This window comes from Pan troglodytes, chromosome 2 (assembly GCF_028858775.2).
Source record: "Pan troglodytes isolate AG18354 chromosome 2, NHGRI_mPanTro3-v2.0_pri, whole genome shotgun sequence".
Lineage (NCBI taxonomy): Eukaryota > Metazoa > Chordata > Mammalia > Primates > Hominidae > Pan > Pan troglodytes.
In genome coordinates this window covers 75,551,745-75,574,666 of record NC_086015.1, presented here as the reverse complement: position 1 = coordinate 75,574,666, position 22,922 = coordinate 75,551,745, and the positions used below count along the sequence as shown (strand labels likewise).

The window sequence follows — 22,922 nt, the reverse complement described above, 5'->3', positions numbered from 1 at the left end:
TGGTTGTACGTAGACTTAAGGGTTTAGGGCTTGGACAATAGCTGAGTTGAGAAGACCTCAAGGATATTTAAAGGAATTTTTCTGCTACTGAAAATATATTGAAGAATCGCTGCAAAATTTTTCCATTCCATCCCCTTTCCCCCACCCCCGTTTTCCACAGCAAGAATCAATTTGGAGGGAGATGTGTAAACTAGAATTTTTAAAGAAATAGTAAGACTTCAGGTGTTTTCTACCCAGGGATAGCCTACATAATTGAGAAAGAGGAGTTCCTGCTATTTTTCTGTTCCAGAGAGAAATGTATCAAATCTTTTTTAGAATTCCACTGGAGTTTTGATTCTCAAAGTGGAAATACCCATCCCTTTGGGTCCAGGAAAAGAAAATTCAGCTCACAGTTTCAGAAATTTGGACTGTTTTTTTTCCCCCCTCTGTCTTTCTATTTGAAACGTCTCACAATTAAAGAGCAAGAAAAATATAAAAAAGGAACTCAACTAGTTACCATTCAAAAGGTGTCAGCTAAAATCTCACTGCAAAGGGAAAAAAAAAGGTTTAACATCTTGCCACTGGCTGCATCCCCCACCCCCCTTAGACTTTGGATTAGTCATTGTATGAGAGAGAGGGAGAAAAAAAAAATCACTTTTTTTTTTTTTTTGGAAAAGTAAAGTAAACAGCCTCCAACTGCTGAACCTTGACAACCCAAATTAAGGAAGCAGGAGAGATCAAACAGAACTGCTGCTGGGTGGTTGTCAGGAGCTGCTACACGGAGAACCCTGGACTCTTCGATCAAGCAGCAAGGCTATATGTTCACTTATGCAGAAATGGACCATTGCAAATGCTAATCTTTGTTGTGCAAGCGAAGGCTCACTTGGAAGGAAATACTCAGCCCCTCTCTGGGCAGCATTTGAGTTCCTTATGGATGCCGAGTCGCGAAACAAGTTATTTTTTTTTAATGTATCCTTCTTTATGAGGAGAATGCTACCCAAAAATGTATTAAAGGAATATTAAGTCGTCCAGAGGCTGTCTTGCTACCAAGAACTGTGCAATGGAATTCTTTTTACCAGCATTAGACTCCTACACTAGAGTTAGATAACGTTTTCTCACATTGAGTTTAGAAGATCTGCCTTGTCAGGGAAGCCAAGGTTTTGTATGTGAGAGTTTAAATCTGATGTGAAGCTCAAAAAAAAAAAAAAAAAAAAAAGAAAAAGAAAAAAAAGAAAAAAAAAATCTCTGGTGATGAAGTTTTGTGTCAGCCCACTCTTGGAATTTAAAAAGGCGAGAGAGAGCAGTCTCCAGATTAGACAACCTCTTTTTTTAGATTGACATTCAACATGACCACGTTGCTACTTTTATTCAAGTTCTCTGTAACTTGTCCTTGCTTGTTGTCTAGGAAAATTTAACTACTTTACATTTTTAAAGGGAGTAGTAACAGTAATTACTGTAGCATTTTGTTTTCACAGGTTTATCAAAGTATAATGAAAGAAACATCAACTGTTCAAATTAACTGTCTCAGATAAGGGGTTTATATTGCTGGAGATGTCTAAGATTTTGTGTTTATATTTAAATCGTGGAGTATAAACTGTGTAACACTTTTTTTTTCTGGGATAAACTATCCCCAAATTAAATGTTATTTTAAATTAAGTAGAACAAAGTAGGAAATAGGATAAGTAAACACATACAGAAGAATAAAAATAATTGTCATTTAAGGATTATATTTTTAATTAACAAGTGTCGGTCACATAGTAAGCGGTTTATATATTTTTTGTAAGCCAGAGTTTCATAACCATGGTGCACAACATGTTTCAAAGTCTGTAGTTTTTACTAGATATACCTTTATTGTATAATTAAGCAGTGTGAGTTAAACATACACATGGATGCTATTAGGCAATTTTCTGCAATATGTAATGTTTTGAAAAAGCTATAAATATTTTCTAGTTAAACCATTTATACTTATAATAGCAAAAGTTAACTGAGTTAATATTGAGCCTAGGCATGGTTTTCTGTTACTGAGTTTTTCTTTGCCTTTTTAAAGACTATACCCCTGGCCTTGTAAATTTGCATCTTAGGCTCTGTTGAAGGGTATGTCTGTTTTCAGCAGTTGTTTAAATTAACAGAAGAATTGTGATATTTTTCAAATATATTTATATTGCAGGGGGTCCAGTGCCAAAATTAAGAAAGAGAAGGAATATAGCAGATGTGACAACTTCTTTTGAACCCAGCTTCCTCTTTGCAGCCAATCTTATTGTGCATATTTATTTGATTTTCATGTTTTACTTATGACTCAAACTCAGTTTTGAAACGCTATCTTGTAAGATTCCACATCTCAAAAAGTATGTATATTTAGACAAGGTTAGGTGTTACAGTACCTATCACATTTCAGTGGGAATGCCAAGAATATTTACAGGGTATAGCAAGAATTTTGTCCTTTAAAAATAATTTTAGGTATACGTTAATAAAACTGAAGTAGATTGCAGGCTGTCAGAACATAGTATAAATTTTGTTTATGATTCTGTTACTTTAAGGTACTTACATTAAAGAAACTCATTTAACCCCTGACTGAAGAGCATTAAGTGGGGAGGGAAACCCTCTGAAGAGCTCCTACTGCCCTTTGCTCTCCTGATAATCTTAAATTACTACAATTTAATTGCAACTTCAAGGCATTCAGCATGAGCTGTTTCTCCACGACCGAGAAAGGGTTTCCAGAGCATGGCTAGATTTACACAGGTGGTATTTTTGTTTTTAATTTTTTTTTTTTCTTTTTGCTAAGGGCTTTTCCTTTCTTCCTTATCCTGTCAGATGTCACACTTCTTTTATAGATTTCAGTCATAGTAAATGCCATTTTTGCTATACCAGCAATATTGGCCTTCCTTTTTTCTTTTTAAATGTGTTTTTTTGAATCTAGAGTATATAAAGCTCTCAAGCAGGTGGGGGTTTGTTTTCTAAAGAAAATAACCTCAAGAAAGGCATCTGCTGAATAGACAGGTGAACTTTATACCTGAGCCAATGTATACTTTTACTATTTGCAGGGGATTTTTTTTTTTTTAAGTTGATGGTAGTTAGTACCACCAGGTGATCAAACATTGAGTTTGTGAGACAAGCCAGCAAGCCAAGTAGGTTTGCACTTGGGCCCATGCATTTTTTTAATGATCTTTCTTGTCATTTGTTACTCTACTCTGCAGGCCACTTTGCTATACATATGCTATCCAAGGAACCATCTTAAACTGATTTTTCAACATATTTCTCTTCTCCGGTACTTGGATGAATTAAGGATAAAGGCTCCAAAAGCTGGAATGCCAGCAGGCCTTGAGATGAGGCAAGTTCCTGAAACAGGGGCAAACCTGGCGAAATTTGGGATATCTTCTGCATGATAGTTTTTTTCCTTTATTTTTTTTTCCTGGGACGTTTGTAGTTTATTTCAATGAGCATGTGACCATGTGCTTAATGGAAATTAAGCAGATTTGGCTTGTGTCGCTAACCTAAAAATAAATGTTGTAAGGAATATTTGATTTCTAGAAGTGTTTTGGTTTTGCATCCCATAGATAATGTTCTTACAGTTAGGGCTACGAGGCTGGTATTCTGCAAAGAGGAAGTACAGTGGGGGAAAGTGCATGGCAGTCAGGAAAGACAATTAGACAGTGTTCTTTGTTTCTTTAATAAATTATTCTTATTAATTACAGTCAGTTTGTGCTAAGGCATTCTTCAAGCCTTGTTTAGAAGTCAGCTCCCATTCACAAGAAGGTTGTGCCAGAAGCTGTGTTCTTCGCACGCACTGTTGTTTTACCCAGTCGTGAAATCTATTGACCAGATTGGCTTGTGGATGTCTCTGCAAGGCTTGTTTTTCTTTTTGCAATGCCCTGATGCGAGTCTTTAATACATGCCCTGCCTTGTACACAACAGGTGTTTGTTCGGTAGTTATTTTATGGGACTTAGAGTGAGAAAAAAATGTTTCCTATCTAGCCAGCTGCTGTGAGAACGAGTGCCTAAAAGGGAGAACCTACCTAGTACCTGAACAGGTGTAAATGGGTGTTTCCTAATGACCCTCCCCAAGCTGTTTTATTTAAAAAGGAGGGGAGGGGGCTCAGTTTAGTGCCATGAAATTTACAATTCAGTTGTAATAATTTAAGGTTATTGGTAGAGTGCAAAGGGCAGTGGGAGCTTTCTAGTGGTTTGGCCTTGATGCTTAAAGCTGCTCAGTTGTAGGGTTAAATTAGTTCCTTCAGTCTGAGTACTTAAAGTAACTAAATCGTAAACAAAATTTATATTCGATTCTGACAACTAATAATCTATTTAAATTATATTAAAGTATCTGGGCAAAAATTTAATTAAAGACAGAAGTACTGTCAAGCCCTGTAAATATCTTGACAGGTCTACTCAAATGGAACTGATATCACGAAATATTTACATATGTCTGCTGTGTTCGGGAACATCTCAGCAGTGCCTGTGCAAAGCTAATTGCACTTTCCTTCCAAATCGTATTTTTAATAAAATAGTTTTTTTTTTAAAAAAGGAATATGAATACATACACAGTTGTGTTCCAGTGTTCTGTTTACTATTTACTTCTCTATACTCAGAATCATGTTGTGATGAGTGTATTTCCTCAAACTGCTGCTAATTCAGATAAATAGCTGAAATGGGATCATTGAATAGAAAGCCCATGTCATTCTGTTTGATTTCAACAGTTTGAAGATATCAGAGGCTAGCATGTTATAGGACAATTTACTGAGGGAAAAATGGATCTGAATGTGGAATTATTGGGCCTTGTTTATGTTCAATAGAATAGATTTGCTTAGGACAAACATTTTCTCTGAGTTTTATGTTTGGGCATATATTTATTTATTACTTGTAAGTCAGGTGGACATCCACATTTTACCAGATGCTCTGATTTTAGCTAATTTTGTGATTCACTTTGTTTACTAGGACACTGAAGAATATTTCTAGCATCAAACTGAATTTCCGAGGTGTCCTTTCTCCCTCCCAGCTGTGCAATTGAGTCATAATGTGACTTTCTCTGCTCCAGGTTCCCTGCTTTTGAATTAGGGGTAATATTTTAACATATGTTCTTTGAGCTTAGGGATCCAATGATACAGGGCTTTGTTATTATTCACATTTTTAAAAGATATTCTTGGTGCTCTCAGGACAGTGACCGCGGCTTTTGTTGGGGGAGGGTGTGATGTGAGTTTTGCTTGAGTTTCTTTTGCCCTGGTGCCTACCTCCTGATGACCAGCGGCACTGGTGGCTTCCCCTCCTGGGGGTGAGCACAGAGATGGAAGTGAATGCTCATGTCTGAAGTGAAGGGAGGTTGCCGTTGGTCCTAATTCAGCCTGGTTCAAAGTGAGGTCCTCGCTCACCTACCTCTGTATCTGTGTGTGTGTGTGTGTGTGTGTGTGTGTGTGTAGGTTATTAAAATACAGATCCTTGAGTCAGAATTTTTGCTGATTGACATGGTAACGTACATTTATAACAAACTTCCCTTGATAATTCTGATGCATGCTAGAGACCTGTGAATCAAGTGATTTATTCTTTCAGATTTGTGGAACTGAAATCTCTGTCTTCACTTGGATTTTACTGATGATTTCTTTGATTTTACCTTGAGGCCCATCCTGTGTTGTTTTTAATGTATTTGGATTTTTATTACGAATGAAAAACGGTGGTTTTTAACCAAGCACGAGTATTGGAATCACAGCAGAGCTGTTGTTCCCAACACAGACACAGTTGCACGACTCCTGGATGTGCCGTATCTGGGGTGGGGCCAGCATCTGTGTTTTTAAATCGCATCCCACATGGTTCTGATGCCCACCAAAGTGGGAAAACTGGACCCGTCAATTATCAGAGTTGGAGGAAAGCCTGCAACCCTTCTTAAGAGTTTAATTGAATTGGTTGGCCATTGTGAAACCTAAGAGAAGAAAACGGAGCTCCTTTTTCAGGAGGGCACAAAAAGAAACCTTGGAGACTTAGAGAAACAGAGGCAGAACAAGAGCCTCACAGTTCAATAACGTGATAGGAACAACCTGGAACATCGGTGGTTTTCACCAAATGTCAATATCAGATAATTTCCTTTTGAATTTTGTCTTGCCTGCACCCATGTTTCCCAATGGGTGTTGCCATGCTGTAGCTACCAATTAGTGTCAGATGGCTCTCTAGAATTTTTTTCTCTGAGTATTCCATCTTAATTTTAAAATTGTAACTGTTTGCTCTTTAGATTAACCCTGCTGGCAGAAGTATTTTGATTTTCCCAAGCATCTTGGGAAATTCTCTATCGTATGTGATGGGGCATGCACGAATATTGATGGAAATAGCCTAGCCAACGATGCCACACAAATAAAGAAACCAGAATCCTAAGAAGAAGGCATCCTACGAGATTATGAAATAAAGGAAGATAAAATGCTAAAGAGGCTTATTTAAATATTCAGGGCTTCAACTAAAGATCTAACCACTAAGATCAAAAGAGTTATTTAAATAAAAGTTGTTGAGACATTTTTTCATCTGTATTAATAATGTGGCTTTTGAAGTTACCCGGTAATAATGTGTCCAAAATGCCCACACCTAATTTTTAATTTCCATTTTGGCTTTAGGTGTGGCTTTATTTTAATAGCTGCCAAAAAGTTGGCAATTGTTTTTACGTTTAGAACTTCACAGTTTGCTTTTCTGTAGGTTTAGGTAGCATTGGGGGTATTCGTCTAATAAAAACTTTTAAAATTTCTGTTCTGACCCTGAGGCACTTAAAAAAAACTCTCATGGGCCAAATTTTAAAAGTAGAGTGTCTCTACCACTGCATAAAGAATTTCTAAAAAAAATGAAACATGGAGCTGATTGAAAGAATAGACGGCGCAATGGTAGAGGACACATAGTTACCACTGTCACTGGTAATCTACAGCTTGATGGGAAGTCATTCCGCCTTGTTTGTTGAAATGTTAATCATTTCATTAAGAAAGGTTAAGTAATTAACTGATATTTCATTAGGGAATCAATGACAGACCTTTTTTTAGTGATGTATGGTAGATATTTTCTAATAGAAAGTTTGCCTCATTTAATTATTTGGAAAGAAGCTAGTTGATTGAGCCTTGGGAAGGAGGGGTGGGGCATCTTCAGATAACATCTATGTCCATAAGCAACTTTAAAGAATTTTGGAGAAAGTGGTCTATTAGAATAGAAAATCGTTCAGTCCCCAGTTTTCTTTTATGGGCTCCATCAGGCATGTTGTTGCAGACCTGCTGTTGTTTTGCATGCCTTCTCTGGGTTTAAGAAGGGTTCAGCTGCTTAAATGTGTTCATCTTATTTTCTAAATAATGGCTTTTGTTGCAGTGTGATGCATGTTGACAGTAAACGCGCAGCCGTAACTTTGGTAAGCTTACAACAAATTCTTATACTTGTAGAAGCAAGTTATCCTCCTTGCTGCTGACTGGGGGTGCTTCTCCCTTTTGTCTGGCTGTCCTTATGGCAACTGCAGCAAAAGGTTTAAGTATTCTGGGATGAGGATGGGGTGGGGGTGGGGACAGAGGGACTCTCCACCTGGCGAAAGTTCACCTTTTCTGATACCTCTTTGTCCTGAAATCACACACAACATATGCTTCTTGCATATTTTTCCTTGTGTGTGTATTTATGTCAACTCAGAAAGATACTTAGAGAGAAATCTCATTTCTGTGTTTGCTTTTGTTTTGCTTAAGAAGCAGGACAGTCACATTTACTAAATACAGAGTATCTCTTTGTTAGAAGTGACTTTCCTGCAGCAGACTCCTGAGGTTAAAGAATTCTTTAAGTATAAGGTAATCCTAAGAACTTTTGAAAATGAATAGATTTTATATTGGGTTGCTGGGTTTTTCAGTATTTGTAACCAGTGTCCGAATTATTGAATAGAGTGTGATGCCTTGGTCTCAAGCACTTTGTTCTGTGAGTTGAGAACAACTCAACTTACCTTTTTAAGAAAAGAAATCAGGCTGATATTTACAAAGCTATTTATTTTAAAACTGTATGCTTATATGTTTCCATTTTCATTGTGAAATATGTAAGGCACAAAAAAGGAACAAAGAATAAATCAGTGAGCACCCATGTACCTGTAGCCCGGCTTAAGAAAGAAGACGCTGCTGGTTCAGGTAGGAGAGGCTCCTGGAATAGCCCATCCTCATCTTACCTCTGTCCTTCTTTCCTAGAGGTTACTTTACCACTGTTCGCAGCTGGGTGGTTTTCATCTTGTGTAGTTCTTTATATTTTTAATATGTATGCATGTACAGGATTCCTCAAAATACAGGATTTTGTTTTGCATGTTCAAGGTTTGTTCTGATAGCATCCTACTATATATGTTTTTTAGTAACTTGCTTTTTTTTAAAATAAACAACAGTTAGTAAAATTCATCCATGTGGATACATGTAGCTATAGCTTATTGATTTTTCCATGTGAACCTTTTGAAATACTGGATATTAATTCAAGACAAGTTCTTTAAATTTGAGCCTAAAACCCAGTAGCACTCTGTACATTGAAAATTTCAGATTCATAAGAAACCATCAGTCCTGACTGGAACTTCATAATTTGTTCATTTGTCTGTGTTTTGGGGGAAAAAACTTTAAAACCTCAACCATTTACCAGGGAATTTGATTAAAAAATAATCTATCAAGTGGCTGATCTCTTACATTAAGGGAAAAAGCAGGCAAAGCATTCATTTGAAGGAGCCTAGCCATTTTCTCTTTCTTATTTAAAGACTTGGCTTAGAACTTAGCAGTTACATATGCAGGGTAGCGAGTTAAAAAGCCATGTTTAATTAACAGGCGCTTTATACTTCTGTATCCTTGTTATGATATAGCACCTTGTTCTTCAGTGTAGAAAGTGATTTCTGCATATTTTAAAGGACTGGCATCTTTATGGTAAGAAAGCCATATAAATAAAGATATACTTAGATGAAAATCGGAACATGTTTTTAAAATAGTGTGTGTCTACTTTCATCTCTGTTATCAAACTTGCTGCATAAGCCAGAGTTGATGCTCTGTGATTATGCTAATGACCAAAAGAATCGATGATGCGAGACTAGATGAAATCAGTGGTATAACTGGGGAAAGTTATCAGTTTTTTTGTCATTAAGTATTAGTGATAAATAATACACTGTTCATTTTGAGTAGATAGAACATATTTAATTCTGATGTACAGAGTTTCAATTTAGTCAGGCTCATTGCTGAGTAAAATGATCATCTTTTGTAATTTAAGAGGAAAGAGAAAAGGCATTTTTGTCAGCCTGGCTAACTGACTCGGGCCATCTAGAAATGTTTACCTTGACCAGCCAGGGAAGATTGGAAAAACTTAATTTTTTTTCCTCCCAGACAACTTGCTTATTTGTACTGACATTTTATTAAGAATATCAGATACTCAGTAAATAGCATAAATGACTAGAGATGTTAAACAAAATGAGTATAAAGGTAGATAGTGTTTCCCTGAAGAATGGGGAAAATGATAACAAAGGGGCAATGTTTGGATAGTGCTCTTTTTAAATGACTAGTCTGCATTAACCAGGGGCTATTAAAGTCGGTATCACCCATTAGACAGCAGTTTTAATTTTTTTTAATTGAGTTTTTCATATCAAATAAGATCATACTTAGTAATGGTTTACTTAAAGAGAAGTAATACTTGTAACTTAGCATCTTTTCCTGGGTTACTAAAACCTTAAGGGAAAACACTGATTCTACCTTCCTTGTCAACAAAGCGTTTCTAACACAATTCTCTGTAACAGACATTTCTCTGTGGATAGAGTTTAGCACTTGTTTTACTACTGTATGACAGTACCTAGTGACAAGAGAGAAAATAAAAGAATAATTAGCAATGTTCTGTAGGACATGAAAAGTGATTGAAGTCTACGAGAGAAGGAAATCAGATCGATGTTATTTTAAAAAAATGCATCACAAATAATTCTCTTCAAAGCAAAGCCTCCTACCCAGGCTGGGGCCAGCTGTGCTCTGCCATTTCCCTGCCACAGCCCTGTCCGTCCACGTTGGCTCTTACCAGCAGTACCATCTGCTGCTCCAGCAGTGGCCTTCTCTATGGTAAGGCAGGCCAATTGGGTCAAATCTTGTGATCTGGCAGATGTCCACTGAGAGCTAAGATTGGGCCAGGCTCATTTTTATGTGTGTCCAAAGCCAAGATTTCAACTTGGTGAAAGGCTGTGGAATTTATTTCCCCAAGTGTTGCCCAAACTCTGTTCTTTTCTTCAACTGCCTCCTTGGGCTGAGATGATTGCTTAATGCTCTTAATTATGCTGGATCCCTCTGTATTTTCGAACACCTGTGGGTAATTCAGATCATGGGTGGTCACAGAGGCTGGCTCGACAAACGGCTTCCCTTTCCGAATGGGAAAATCCCAGGGAGCTGGACCATGCACCGTGTGTCAGGGAGCTGAGTGGAGGCTGAAAGAGGATGGAACACTTCCCTTGAACTTGAACTGGCATTGTGTTGTGTCCAAGTATCCTTCAGCCTTGGATTGGGGAGAGTCTTACAATGAATAACTCAGAAAAAAGTTTTAAAAATAATCCTAGATTGTAAGATATCTACGACCATTATCCATACCCATATCTTTAAAAAAAAAAAAAAAAAAAGTAGAAAACAAGAAACAAAGTGTTTCTTTACCCAGGCCAAGTGAGCACTAAAGCTTCCTGTCATAATGAGGCAGTGGGGGCCACTTTGCTTTTGAAACTTGGAGTCCCAGTATTACTGGGAGTGCCCTGACCCCTCAGGTAGGGACTTGTCAGAGCTCCAGAAGACCTAAGGTACAGTCAGAGCTGAGCCACGCCTTTGTCTATGAAGAGAATGGGGTTGAAAGTGGAGACTGAGGCCGAGGCGGGCGGATCATGAGGTCAGGAGATCCAGACCATCCTATCCTGGCTAATACAGTGAAACCCTGTCTCTAAAAAATTAGCCGGGCGTGGTGGCTGGCGCCTGTAGTCCCAGCTACTCGGGAGGCTGAGGCAGGAGAATGGCCTGAACCCAGGAGGCAGAGCTTGCAGTGAGCTGAGATCGCGCCACTGGACTCCAGCCTGGGCGACAGAGCGAGGCTCCAGCCTGGGCGACAGAGCGAGACTCCGTCTCAAAAAAAAAAAAAAAGAAAGTGGAGACTGATTTTCACTGAGTCACATAGCCATTAGGATCGTAATGATATCCATAACTATATTTACATACACTTGTGAATGTAGATACCTACGTTGGCACATATGTGTCTTTCTCTCTCTCTATGTGTATGTGTGTATATATATATATGAATATACTACTCATATTTAAAAATATAAAATATATAGATGATGTTCCTTATACTGTTTTGTTACATGCTGCTCTTTCACTCTGTAGCAGAGTATTTTCCAGTATAATACAACTGTCTTCTATATGATTCTTAATAAGTACTTGCTCTTCTTCCATTGTATGCATTTATATTTGGTTTTCCTTCTTTCTTTGAGGGCAGCACTATAAGGACCAAATAGTCTCTGCATTTGTAATTTACATTACATGAGATGGGAATAAGGCCGTAATGGGCCTGTGGAGTTGCAAGTGTTTTCTGTGGATGTGTGTGCTGTACGTCTGCATGCACTTGTGTACACATGTGCATATTTGGTAAACGGAACTGCTCTTTCATAAGTAGTTCAGACTCTCAGCTCCTTGAGGTTGAAAATGTATCCTGTCCCTTCATACCCCCATTCTGCCCATTAGTGACATCTGTGTCTTGCTTTTTCTTGAGCTCTGACAGTCATACTTAACACATTTTGGTTTGCAGCTTGGAGCATGTATTAGGGATGAAGTGAAAAAAATGCTGTTCTCTGCATTAAATAAAAATTTTTGAGAATCTAGGACAACCAGGTCTCATAGAGTGTAAATAGCCCATGAAACAAGTTGTCTCTAAAAATGTAGTATAAAAATCCAAGTCTTATGAGGCGTTTGAAAATTCAGAGAACAGGCTGGGCACAGTGGCTCACGCCTGTAATCCTAGCACTTTGGCAGGCCAAGGCGGGTGGATCACCTGAGGTCAGGAGTTCAAGATCAGCCTGGCCAACATGGTGAAAACTCGTCTCTACTAAAAATACAAAAATTAGCCAGGCGTGGTGGCTCATGCCTGTAATCCCAGCTACTTGGGAGGCTGAGGCAGGAGAATTGCTTGAACCGGGGAGGCAGAGGTTGCAGTGAGCTGAGATCACGCCACTTCACTCCAGCCTGGGTGACAGAGTGAGACTGTCTCAGAAAAAAAAAAAAGAAAAAAAATTCAGGGAACAAACAAAAAGCAGAAGACCAGCTGTATAATCTGCTGGCCCATTGAAAAATTAAAATGTGGGGTCCCTATTTAAAAAGTAGTAAGTATTTCAAGAAGGTGATGGCAGAGCATTAAACCAAGGGTGGGACTCTTCTGAGCTTGGGGCTTTTCTGTATGTGGGGCCCTGTGGGACTGCACAGGTCACATGTGCATGAAACCAGCTCTGCCTGAGATTCAGAAACTGTCTTGAAGGGCTTTGTTTCTCTGCACCAAGGGTTCTTCCTCTGTAGAACAGGAGGACCAGGTTGGGACAGGCATAGCAGCCTGAGGCCCTCCTGTACAGCTTGCACTCATCCATCTAAGTGTACTGTATTGCTGAATCAAATTGGGTTCAAATTCCTCAGGAAGCACATACCTTCTCCTGGATATGCATTGAGTACAACATCTTAGCCATTTCCAGGACTGGGTATTCTCTGCAGGCCTTCTGCAAGGTCCCATGAGGGAGGCGGATCCTGCTCCAGTTTCTTTCCTTCCCTCCCCTTCCCTTCCTTTTCTTTCTTTTTTTTATTTCCCCTCCCCTCTCCTCCCCTTCTCTTCCCCTCCCCTCCCCTTCCCTCCTTTCCTTCCTTCCTTCCTTGCTTCCTCCCTTCCTCCCTTCCTCCCTCCTTTCCTTTCTTTATTTCATTTTCTTTCTTTTCTTCTATAGCCCTTCTCCCAGGATTTTACCATTTTGACTGTATCTTCCATCTCAGTCACCTTCCCTGCCCTTCTTCATTGTCACCTGCCCTTCATTGTGACCTGCTTCATTCTGGAAGAGGCCTGCAGGGCCTACAACCTGAAGGCAGCCTCAGGAAAGAACATCCACTCTTTTCTTCCTTTTATCCCAAAGTGTTAGTTGTTAAATAAGGAGATTCTTTCTGAAAGTGCACTATTTGTTTCACTGCTTTCAGGAATTGCAACCTAATCGGGCCCCATCAAGTAGAGATGTGGTTGACCCAAGGCTTACAGAATGCAAAAGTCATTTTATGGACGTGCGGTACCACTGCATTGGACAGTTGGGGCTCCCTCACTAATAAAGCTAACATGAGCTTCCCTAAGGGTTTAAGTCCAACTGGTTTGAAGCCAAGAGTGGATTTTTTGGTAGTACCACATTTTAGAATCTTAAGATAATTAGATCATTCTGGAATATTTCACCTTAGACTAAGTAGCTTGAATTCTCTCCTTTAATATGCACTGATTATCTGCCACTTAGTAGCTTTGGCATCCTGAGCAAATGACGGAGTCTCTGCGTTTCGGTTTATCTCGGTGGCAGTGATGGAACCTGATGTTAGGATTGATGGGAGACGTAAATGAGCAAATGTGTGCAAAGCCCCTAACAGTGTTGGCTCATGGTAAACACTTGATTCTTGGCTGTTTATTAATAATGAGAATTGTTTCTGTTACCTGAAGTTGTGTTTTGTGGAAACAATGTATTGACCGTCCACTTTCTCATTTTTCTTTAGATGTTTGATGATGGAAATGGGGAAGTTTAAAAATCTTATCTCCCGTGCTTTTTTGCTTTGTTCCCACTTTGCCCACATTGTTTGGGCCATCAGCCTCTTTTTTCCTATCCTCTTCATTCCAGCACAATAGCTCCTCCTGACACAATGGTATGCAGCAGTTTTGAGGGGGCTGTGAATGTTGGGAGGGAGTGCTTTGTGAGGTGAGGGAGAGACTGATTCTGAGAGCCCAGGGAGAAGATGGGTGTGTGTGTGTTTCAGGGGACGGGGTGTGATGAGATTATTAGGAGCACCCAGGGCCCAGGCTCAAGGAGACACTTCTCATGTCCCTGTGGCCTTTTGAAGCTGAAGATGAGCAGAGCAGGTGGGCACTGGTGTCAGCCCAGCGCCTTCAGGAGGGTGCTCTTTCAGAATCAGTGGAGGGCACAGTGCTTTTTTTCCAGAGAACAGCATTGACTTCCCCACCCATGGGTCTGGTACATAATAAGGAAAGGAAGGAAAAATAAGTTGAAGGAAGGAAAAATGCGTGATCCCCTGTTGGGCTTCTTTCCCTCCCAGTCATAGGTTTTGAACGTCAGAGCATTCCTATCTATTTTCCAGATTGCCCGTTGGATTGCCTTTTCACAACAACCTTAATTTTCACACTACAGGGACTGGAAATGATACTTTAGTTGGGTCAAACGTTAGACTACACAAGGGTTTTATAGTCAGGTTTGGGATTTGAATGTGTTTACTTAGTCTGTCTGTATTATTTTTCCCTGGCAAGGTGTCTGGTGTTGAGTTCCTTGGGGAACGGGAACGTGGCTCAGGACAGCTCACCATTTGCAAACCAGTTATTAACTTGTAATCCACTCACCGTTTTCAATGTCTCTATTTCCCCACCTCTGTCAGGGCAGTTGGAGAATAAACTGGCTGTGCTGCTTTGCAGGTTGGGAAGAGGGACCTCACATTTGCCAACTGTCACTCCCTACCGTGATCATAACCCCCGTGAGACGCACATTCAGCCACATCTGTGCTGAGTGCATGAGGAGCGGCTCAGGCAGAATCTTTAACTGCTGTCATGGTGGTCAGTGAGAGATGTGGATGTTCATTTACCTGTGCGCTTTTGGGAGATTATACACAATAGAGTGGAGAATTGGTTGTTTCCTTGGCCATTGTGGAAGTAACACATGGATCTGTGTTCATTTATTGACTCATTCACTCGTTGATTTATTTATATATCATTTGTTCACCTCTTCTCTCATTTACTCCTTTATCGACCCCAAATGACTTCTGGGGCAGAAAGCATTGCTCCGTGATCACCAGCGTTACCCCCTACCTTATTTTTGGACATCCTCAGTTGGGCATTCTAACACAAACATCATTTAAACATCCAAACCCAACATCATTATGCATAGAGATCTTTGTCAACAAGCTTATGAGATTCATCTGCTTCAACCTTTTATTTACTAAATAGATGGCCGCCCAGGATCAAATGGGCCATCTTTATGCATAGTTACCATTTCTGCAACAAATACGGCTTTTAGTTACATTTTGACTACCGAAAATATACTAGGTACTATACCAAGTATAAGCTGCCGCTTTTTCTTTCTAGCCTGAGCACTTAATTAAGACCTGACAGATTGATTTTTCCATTAGGCCAGAAGGCAGGTGTCGTCTTGAGTAATTCTTGATTTGAATTTCTTATTAAGAGTCTGTTTAGCTCCCCCCCCCATCACTGCCACCAAATATGTGTATTTAGCAGAGACTCTCTCTTACCCAACGAGTTTTACACAACGAATTGGTAACAACCAAAATAAAATATCCTAACAATAAGGTACTGTTTCAAAGGTACCAATAAGGAATGTTGCCTTCCTGCTGCCGTGTGCCTGGTATCCCTATAGAAGGCCTGCCCGTGGGTTAATGTGGTCTGGTAGTCTGAAGCCCGTGAAGCCATCATTTCTCATCCTTTTTTTAACCCCTAACACTCCACTATGGACAGATTGACAGAAGACATTGGTATCTGTATAGCCCCTAACTCCTCAGTGGATGATTTAATTTCTTTCATTTTTCTTTTTTCTTTGAGACAAAGTCTCGCTCTGTCGCCCAGGCTGGAGTGCAGTGGTGCGATCTCAGCTCCCTGCAACCTCCGCCTCCCGGGTTCAAGAGATTCTGCTGCCTCTGAGACTACAGGCGTGTACCACCACGCCCTGCTAATTTTTGTATTTTTAATAGAGACGGAATTTCAGCATGTTGGCCTGGCTGGTCTTGAACTCCTGACCTCAGGTGATCCACCCACCTCAGCCTCCCAAAGTGCTGAGATTACAGGCCTGAGCCACTGCCTGTAATGATTTGATTTCTTTTCTTTCTCTTTTCAATTTCCATCCTCCAAAAATGTTATGGAAATAACTTCCCCAAAATGATTGTCTGCCCGTCCATTGAAATATAAATTCCCACTTACAAATAATTTTTAAGAAAACTCTGTAATTGACATTTAACTCCAGGGATAAAGAGTGTTGCTAATCTCAGCCTGCATCACTGGCCAAGGGTGTAACCAAATCCTCATCCAATGTGGTCATGTGTGTCAGTCACACTGCAACGTGGTAGTTACGGGCAGCGACTCAAGGTCGGCCAACCAGAGACTTTTAACACTTGTTGGGTGACTCAAAGCTTATTAACCTTTCTGATTTACCTTGATCTTCCATAAATGTGTGTGTATGTTTGTGTGGGTTTAAAAGGACAGAATAAAGAACTTACCTCATCAATTTGTTCGGTGGATTAAATGAGATAATCCATGTGGAGTGTGACACAGGGTGCCTGGCAAATACAGGAGCTTTATATATGTTAGCTTTTCTGATTATTACTATTCTATCGTTATTGGTTAAAAGTCACATTAAATAGCCAAGGCAGATAACGGATGAGAACTTTGCAAAGATTACGAAAAAACTGAAGGAAGCCTACCTTGTATATGTGGCATGAGCTTTGGAACATCAGGTTAATTACCTTATTGCTGTGTTTTGGGGTTTGTGTTGACTTGCTTTGGTTTTTGTCTGTTTGCTTTTGAATAAGGTCCTAAAATACGGTTTCGCTGGGTTTTTTATTTGCTTCTGAAATTAGTGCAGGTGCAAGTAACAGGAAGTGAAACCTTAAGTGGCCTGAGGGAACCTCATTCAAATGGTGCCAAGCAGGTATAATATACAAGCATTATCACCTTACTGATAATCTGGCATACTGTGGGTATTCACACGTGCCATTCGGATTTCAGAGATGAAGTCATACGGCAGTTTGGCACCACCTTGCCCAGCTCCTTAGGAAAGGTGAGAGAGAGGAAAGCCCTCATTTTTTGAGACAGTGTTGAAAACACGGTTTTACTTGTCGAGTGGCACAGGATTGCAGTTGTCATTTGGTCACATTGTCTTTGACGTTCCACCTTGGGTGCAAGGAAAATATCTTTAATAAATGAATTCACACCCTGTTTATAGAGTTACAAAGTCTCCTCTGGGTTTGAGACTGTGTTACATATATTCTCATATTCTGAAATGTAGAAAAATTTACATATTGAAGACCCAAGACTAGAATACCACGTTTTCATGGCTACAATACAAAGTTTTCCAAATGTTCAAATATTCTCACAGCCCGGTGGTTATATCTAAATAAAGCATTGTCCTTAAGACTTACTTTGGTTCTTTGTCCTGAAGGATTTAGAGAGAACCCACAGTTGCTTTGCCTTTGCGGTAGGTAAGGTGACTCTGTTCTCAGCCAATTGCCGATCTTTGCATGCACTGAGCCCTTAGACATGCATTGAGTTGAATAAAATTTGCCCAGCTTGGTCTGCCATCCTAGGGGGCCTCTCCATGTGCCCTTTTTTGTTAAACTCAGAAGTGGGTCATATGTACAAGATGCCCATCTATGTCTTGCTTTTAGTAAGAAAGCATCTCAAACAACCTACTGCACCCCATAGAGTAGCCAGAGCTTTTGCCTCTCTCCCCTAGGGCTCCACTGAGCCAGGATGTTGTTCCTTTTCCTTCAGCTTGCTCCTCCCCAGCCACTCCCTGGCCACAGTCACACACATACACATACGCACACCCCTCTGCAGTTTGCTCCTACTTTGCCTTGCATGGCCAGCCTGGCTCCTCATTCATCTCTCCAACCTCAGCAGGCTCACATTCTGTATTTTCCTGGAAAGGCACTTGCTAGGGGCACAATGCTTCTCTTCCCATTGCTCTTAAAGGAAGGAATGAGAACAGGGAGCGATTGCATGAGTGGGAGGGAATACCAAATAAAATAGAGACAAAGGAATGGGCCCAGGAAGTCCAGACTATGTATCTGTGGGGCCCAGAAGTCTTTGCTCAACTTCTTATTTGAGTAAGACCCAAGAAAGATCCAGTTCCACTAATAGAAAAACCAAATTATTCTATTCCTGACATGTATCATCTCTGAAGCAGACAAAATAGGACTGAGCCTCAGTGTGGTCACTTAGTATTTGGGTGACCTTGGGTCAATTTCTTAGCCTCAGTTTGCTCTTCTGTAAAATGATTTCGTTGTTGATAATAGGTACCTGTCTGGGTTGTTGTAAGGATAATTCACATGATGCCCAGTGTCTGGCATATCCTAAGCCCTCAGTAAAAGGTCAATAATATTAGCGCTTATGACTCTGTTGGTTAAAGGCAGTAGTTCATTGTGCCTAGTCAAGAATCCAGCCCAACACATAGTTCAGTAGATACTGAGCCAGAGTCTGGTTCACATCCCCAGCCTGGCCACTGACAAGCCACATGACCCTTAGACAAGCTATTAACATTTCTGTGCTTCAGTTTTCTTACCCACAAAATGGTATGATAGCACCTGCTGCGTAAGGCTGGTGGTGAAGATTAGGTAAGTTAATGTATGTAATTTACTTGGAACAGGGCAGAAGGCCTAGAACATAAGGAGCCCTCAATAAATCATAGGCACTACTGTGGTTGCCCTTATTATGCCCACAGTGATTATCATTGCTCCCTGTCCAGGCAGAAACAACCATTGGGAGGACTCATGTAGAGTTCTTTCATATCCCTCCATTTCTTGACAGCTCGGAGGATAGAAGCCCAAGACTGAGACTTGGTTGGAGAGTCTTGGTTTTAAACCCAAACTCCTATCATCAGGCCTCCATGCTTGGCCCTTTTTCCTTTTTGTCTAGGATGGAGACATATGGAAGTACTTTGTAGTGGTCTAGAATCAGCCCTTGGCTTTGCAAGTAGAAGATGAAAAATGTTTACTTGCTGTTTGCTATACTTACTTGCATTTTCTTTCTTTCTTTGCATATCCCCTAAGAGAAAGAAAAAAAGAAACTGAAGGTGGGAATGCATCTTTGGGATTTCCTAAGTTAGTGGAATAGTGAATGAAAATATTGTGCAAAGAAATATACTGGTGCTCGATGATGATTTTCATGGGATAGAATTTGATTTGCAGTGATTCTGTCTAGGATCATATATAAGGGACTAGTCAGCAAATGCCAGCTCTGCAACCACCACGGCATTCAAAATGCTTAGTGAGTGCCAGCGCTGTTGTAATGTTTTATATGTGTAATTCATTCTATCCTGACAGCAACCTTACAAGGAAGAGACTTGTATCTCCATTTTATAGATGAGAAAACTGAGTTCCAGAGAGGTTAAGAGCTTACTCAGTCACATAGTTCGATCTTTTCCTATTTCATCTAAAATACTATAATCACAACGGGTCATGGTGACTAGGGACCTTGGCCATAGTCTGGTCCAGCTGGCTTTTTTTTTTGGCCAGCTTTATTGAGATAGAATTCATATACATAAACTCACCAATTTTAAGTATACAGTTCACGCTGGGTGTGGTAGTTCACGCCTATAATCCTAGCATTTTGGTGGGCAGATCACCTGAGGTCAGGAGTTCGAGACCAGCCTGGTCAACAAGGTGAAACCCCGTCTCTACTAAAAATACAAAATGAGCCGGGCGTGGTGGTGCATGCCTGTAATCCCAGCTACTCAGGAGGCTGAGGCACCAGAATCACTTGAACCTGGGAGTCGGAGGTTGCAGTGAGCCGAGATCGTGCCACTACAATCCAGCCTGGGTGACAGAGTGACACTCTGTCTCAGAAGACAAACAAACGAAAAAGTACACAATTCAACAGTGGTTTTTAGTATATTCACATAGTTGTATAACATCATCACAGTCAATTTTAGAACATTTTGATGTCCCACAGAAGAAACCCTTTAGCTGATGATTACCTTTAGCACTCATCCTCTCTCCACCCCATTTCCTTCCAACTCCCTCAGCTCCAGGCAACCACTAATCGACTTTCTGTTTCTATAGGTTTGCCTATTCTGGATGTTTCATATGAATGGAATGAAACTCTCTGTGGCCTTTTGTGTCTGTCTGCTTTCAGTCAGGATATTTTCAAGGATTACCTATGTTGTAACACGAATCAGTACTTCATTCTTTTTATGGCTGAATAATATTTCATTGTATAGATATACCACATTTTGTTTATCCATTCATCTGTTGGTGGACACTTGGCTTATTTCCACTTTTGGCTGTTTTGGTTAAGACTACTCTGAACATTTATATACATATTTTTGTGTTTTCGTATGTTTTCAGTTTTCTTTGGTACGTACCTAGAAGTGGAGTGACTGGGCCATATGCTACCTTCTATGTTTAACCTTTAGAGGAACTGCCAAACAGTTTCCCAAAGTGGCTGAACTATTTTATATTCCCATGAGCAGTATATAAGGGTTCCAGTGTCTCCACATCCTCACTACTTTTGTTTTTGAAATTAGGAAACTGAGCTTGGGAAGGTTTTAATGACTTGCTTCCAGTGCCATACCTGGTTGTGTGAGCCAGGTTCTTTCTAGGCCTGGAAGATGTGAGGATGATAACATAATCTTTATTGCAGGAGTTCACTGTCTGTGGAGGAGTCAATCGTAGTCACATTACACAGGGGTGGTGACAATAATGATGCGAAGACATTATGGAGCACCGTTATTTTTTCTTCTTGAAGAAACAGAAGATAATTTAGTGACTCACATAACTGAAAAGTACGGTGGTGATTAGCTTCAGGTACAGATGGAGCCAGGTGCTAAAACAGTGTTGTCAGGGGGTGGCTGCCTCTTTCCATCTCTTGCCTTGCTTTCTCATTGTCTCCTTCATTCTTAGCTCTCTCATTTCTCTTTGTAGGAAGATGGCTACTAGCAGATCTAGGTTTATGTTCTGCCATGTAAGCATTTCCAGCAGAATAGAAGTTTTTCCTTCCCTATAGTTCTAGCTCGCTTATGTAGGTCTGTCATTGGCCTAGTAGGTGCCCCCCCAACCCCCAGCAGCCCCCAGACAAGGTTTCCTTCTGTCACCCAGGCTGGAATGCAGTGATGCAATCACGGCTCACTGCAGCCTTGACCTCCCAGGCTCAAGTGATCCTCCCACCTCAGCCCTCTGAGTAGCTGGGACTACAGGCACGTGCCACCATGCCCAGCTAATTTTTTTAAGTTTTTATAAAGATGAGATTTCACAGTTTTGCCCAGGTTGGTCTCAGACTTCTAGGCTCAAGTGATCTGTCCCTGCTTCAGCCTCCCAAAGTGTTGGGATTACAAGTATGAGCCACCATCCCCAGCCCTGGTCCAGTAGGTAACGTAACAGCCTTCCAACCAGTTACAGCCAGTGCTCTGGTTGGCCATTCTTGCTTTATTGCCTACCTTGGAGTTAGATTAGCGGGTGAGGGGAGATCACTTTTATCTAGACTGCAGGAACTGAGAATGGGTGAGGGGTGATTCCCAAAGAGAAAATGAAGGTTCTGTTTATAGAAGAATAAGAAACTATGTTTGTCTGGTAAAAATAGCAGTTGTCCATTCTATCAGTTTTCATTCCCATGTTACAGAAATTCTTACCAAACAGGCTTAAATAGTAAGCGAATGCCTTAGTTCATTTCACTGGCAGTTCAGAGTGGGGGTAGCCCTGGGGCATAGCCAAATCTGGTGATTGAGTTCTCAGTGATTCCTGTCATTGCACTGGAAGCAAAATGGCTGCAGCAATTTCTGCCTGCCATTAACAGCCAGAGGAAGAGAGAAGCTGGCTGGTCCAGTTGCCATCTCTTAAGAGTGAGAATGGCACTTTGTGAGGCCAAGGCGGGCGGATCACAAGGTCAGGAGATTGAGACCATCCTGGCTAACACGGTGAAACCCCGTCTCTACTAAAAATACAAAAAAATTTAGCTGGGTGTGGTGGCAGGCACCTGTAGTTCCAGCTACTTGGGAGGCTGAGGCAGGAGAATTGCTTGAACCCGGGAGGCAGAGGTTGCAGTGAGCCAAGATCGCACCAGTGCACTCCAGCCTGGGCGAAAGAGCGAGACTCTGCCTCAAAAAAAAAAAAAAAAGTGAGAATCGGCTGGGCGTGGTGGCTCATGCCTATGATTCCCAGCATTTTGGGAGGCCGAGGCGGGCGGATCACGAGGTCAAGAGGTGGAGACCATCCTGGCCAACATAGTGAAACCCCGTCTCTACTAAAAATACAAAAATTAGCTGGGCGTGGTGGCCCATGCCTGTGGTCCCAGCTACTTGTGAGGCTGAGGCAGGAGAATCGCTTGAATCCCGGAGGCGGAGGTTGCAGTGAGCTGAGATCACCCTACTACACTCCAGCATGGCGACAGAGTGAGACTCCATCTCAAAAAAAAAAAATCCAAAGAAACAAAAAACAAAAACAAGAAAAAGAACGAGAATCTTCCTTCCTCATCAGCCTCCTAGAAAACTTTCTGCCATCTTAGCCCGAATTGCTCATTCCTGTGAGTAGATAGAAGTCATTCCTTGATTGGCTTAACCAGTCACGACAGCCAGTCTGGTCCACCTCTGGGGGTGGGTAGGGCCAGCTTTCCCTGAGGTTAATGGCCCCTGTTGGGGAAGGGGCACGTCCGAGTCAGAGGAAGGTTTCCTTCAGAAGGAGGAAGATAGGAAGGGAGGCTGGCAATTCAGCTGGCAGTGCCCACATATGGAAAAGAATGATGAGAGGCCAACATCAGTCATGGGGAGGGAAGGAAGATTCTCTGAGGAGGCTGTGCATACACTGTCTTAAAGAAATACAGGTTTGCCGGGTGTGGTGGCTCACGCCTGTAATCCCAGCACTTTGGGAGGCCTAGGCGGGCGGGTCACCAGCCCGGCCGACATAGTGAAACCCCGTCTCTACTAAAAATACAAAAATCAGCCAGATGTGGTGGCTCATGCCTATAATCCCAGCTACTTAGGAGGCGGAGGCAGG

At 41.0% G+C, this 22,922-nt stretch overlaps 1 protein-coding gene across 12 annotated transcripts in view; it reads left to right on the top strand.

Moving 5' to 3' along the window:
* FOXP1 (forkhead box P1) overlaps positions 1–22,922 on the top strand; it is a 629,627-nt gene that overhangs the window by 3,170 nt on the left and 603,535 nt on the right. Inside the window, exons 2-3 of one of the 12 annotated variants that reach the window (XM_063806002.1) lie at positions 7,297–7,336; positions 8,002–8,084. The exons of the other annotated variants lie outside the window; for them this stretch is intronic. The gene's annotated coding sequence lies outside the window, so the exon portion shown is untranslated. The remainder of the gene's footprint in view (positions 1–7,296; positions 7,337–8,001; positions 8,085–22,922) is intronic. 12 annotated transcript variants of the gene reach the window in all.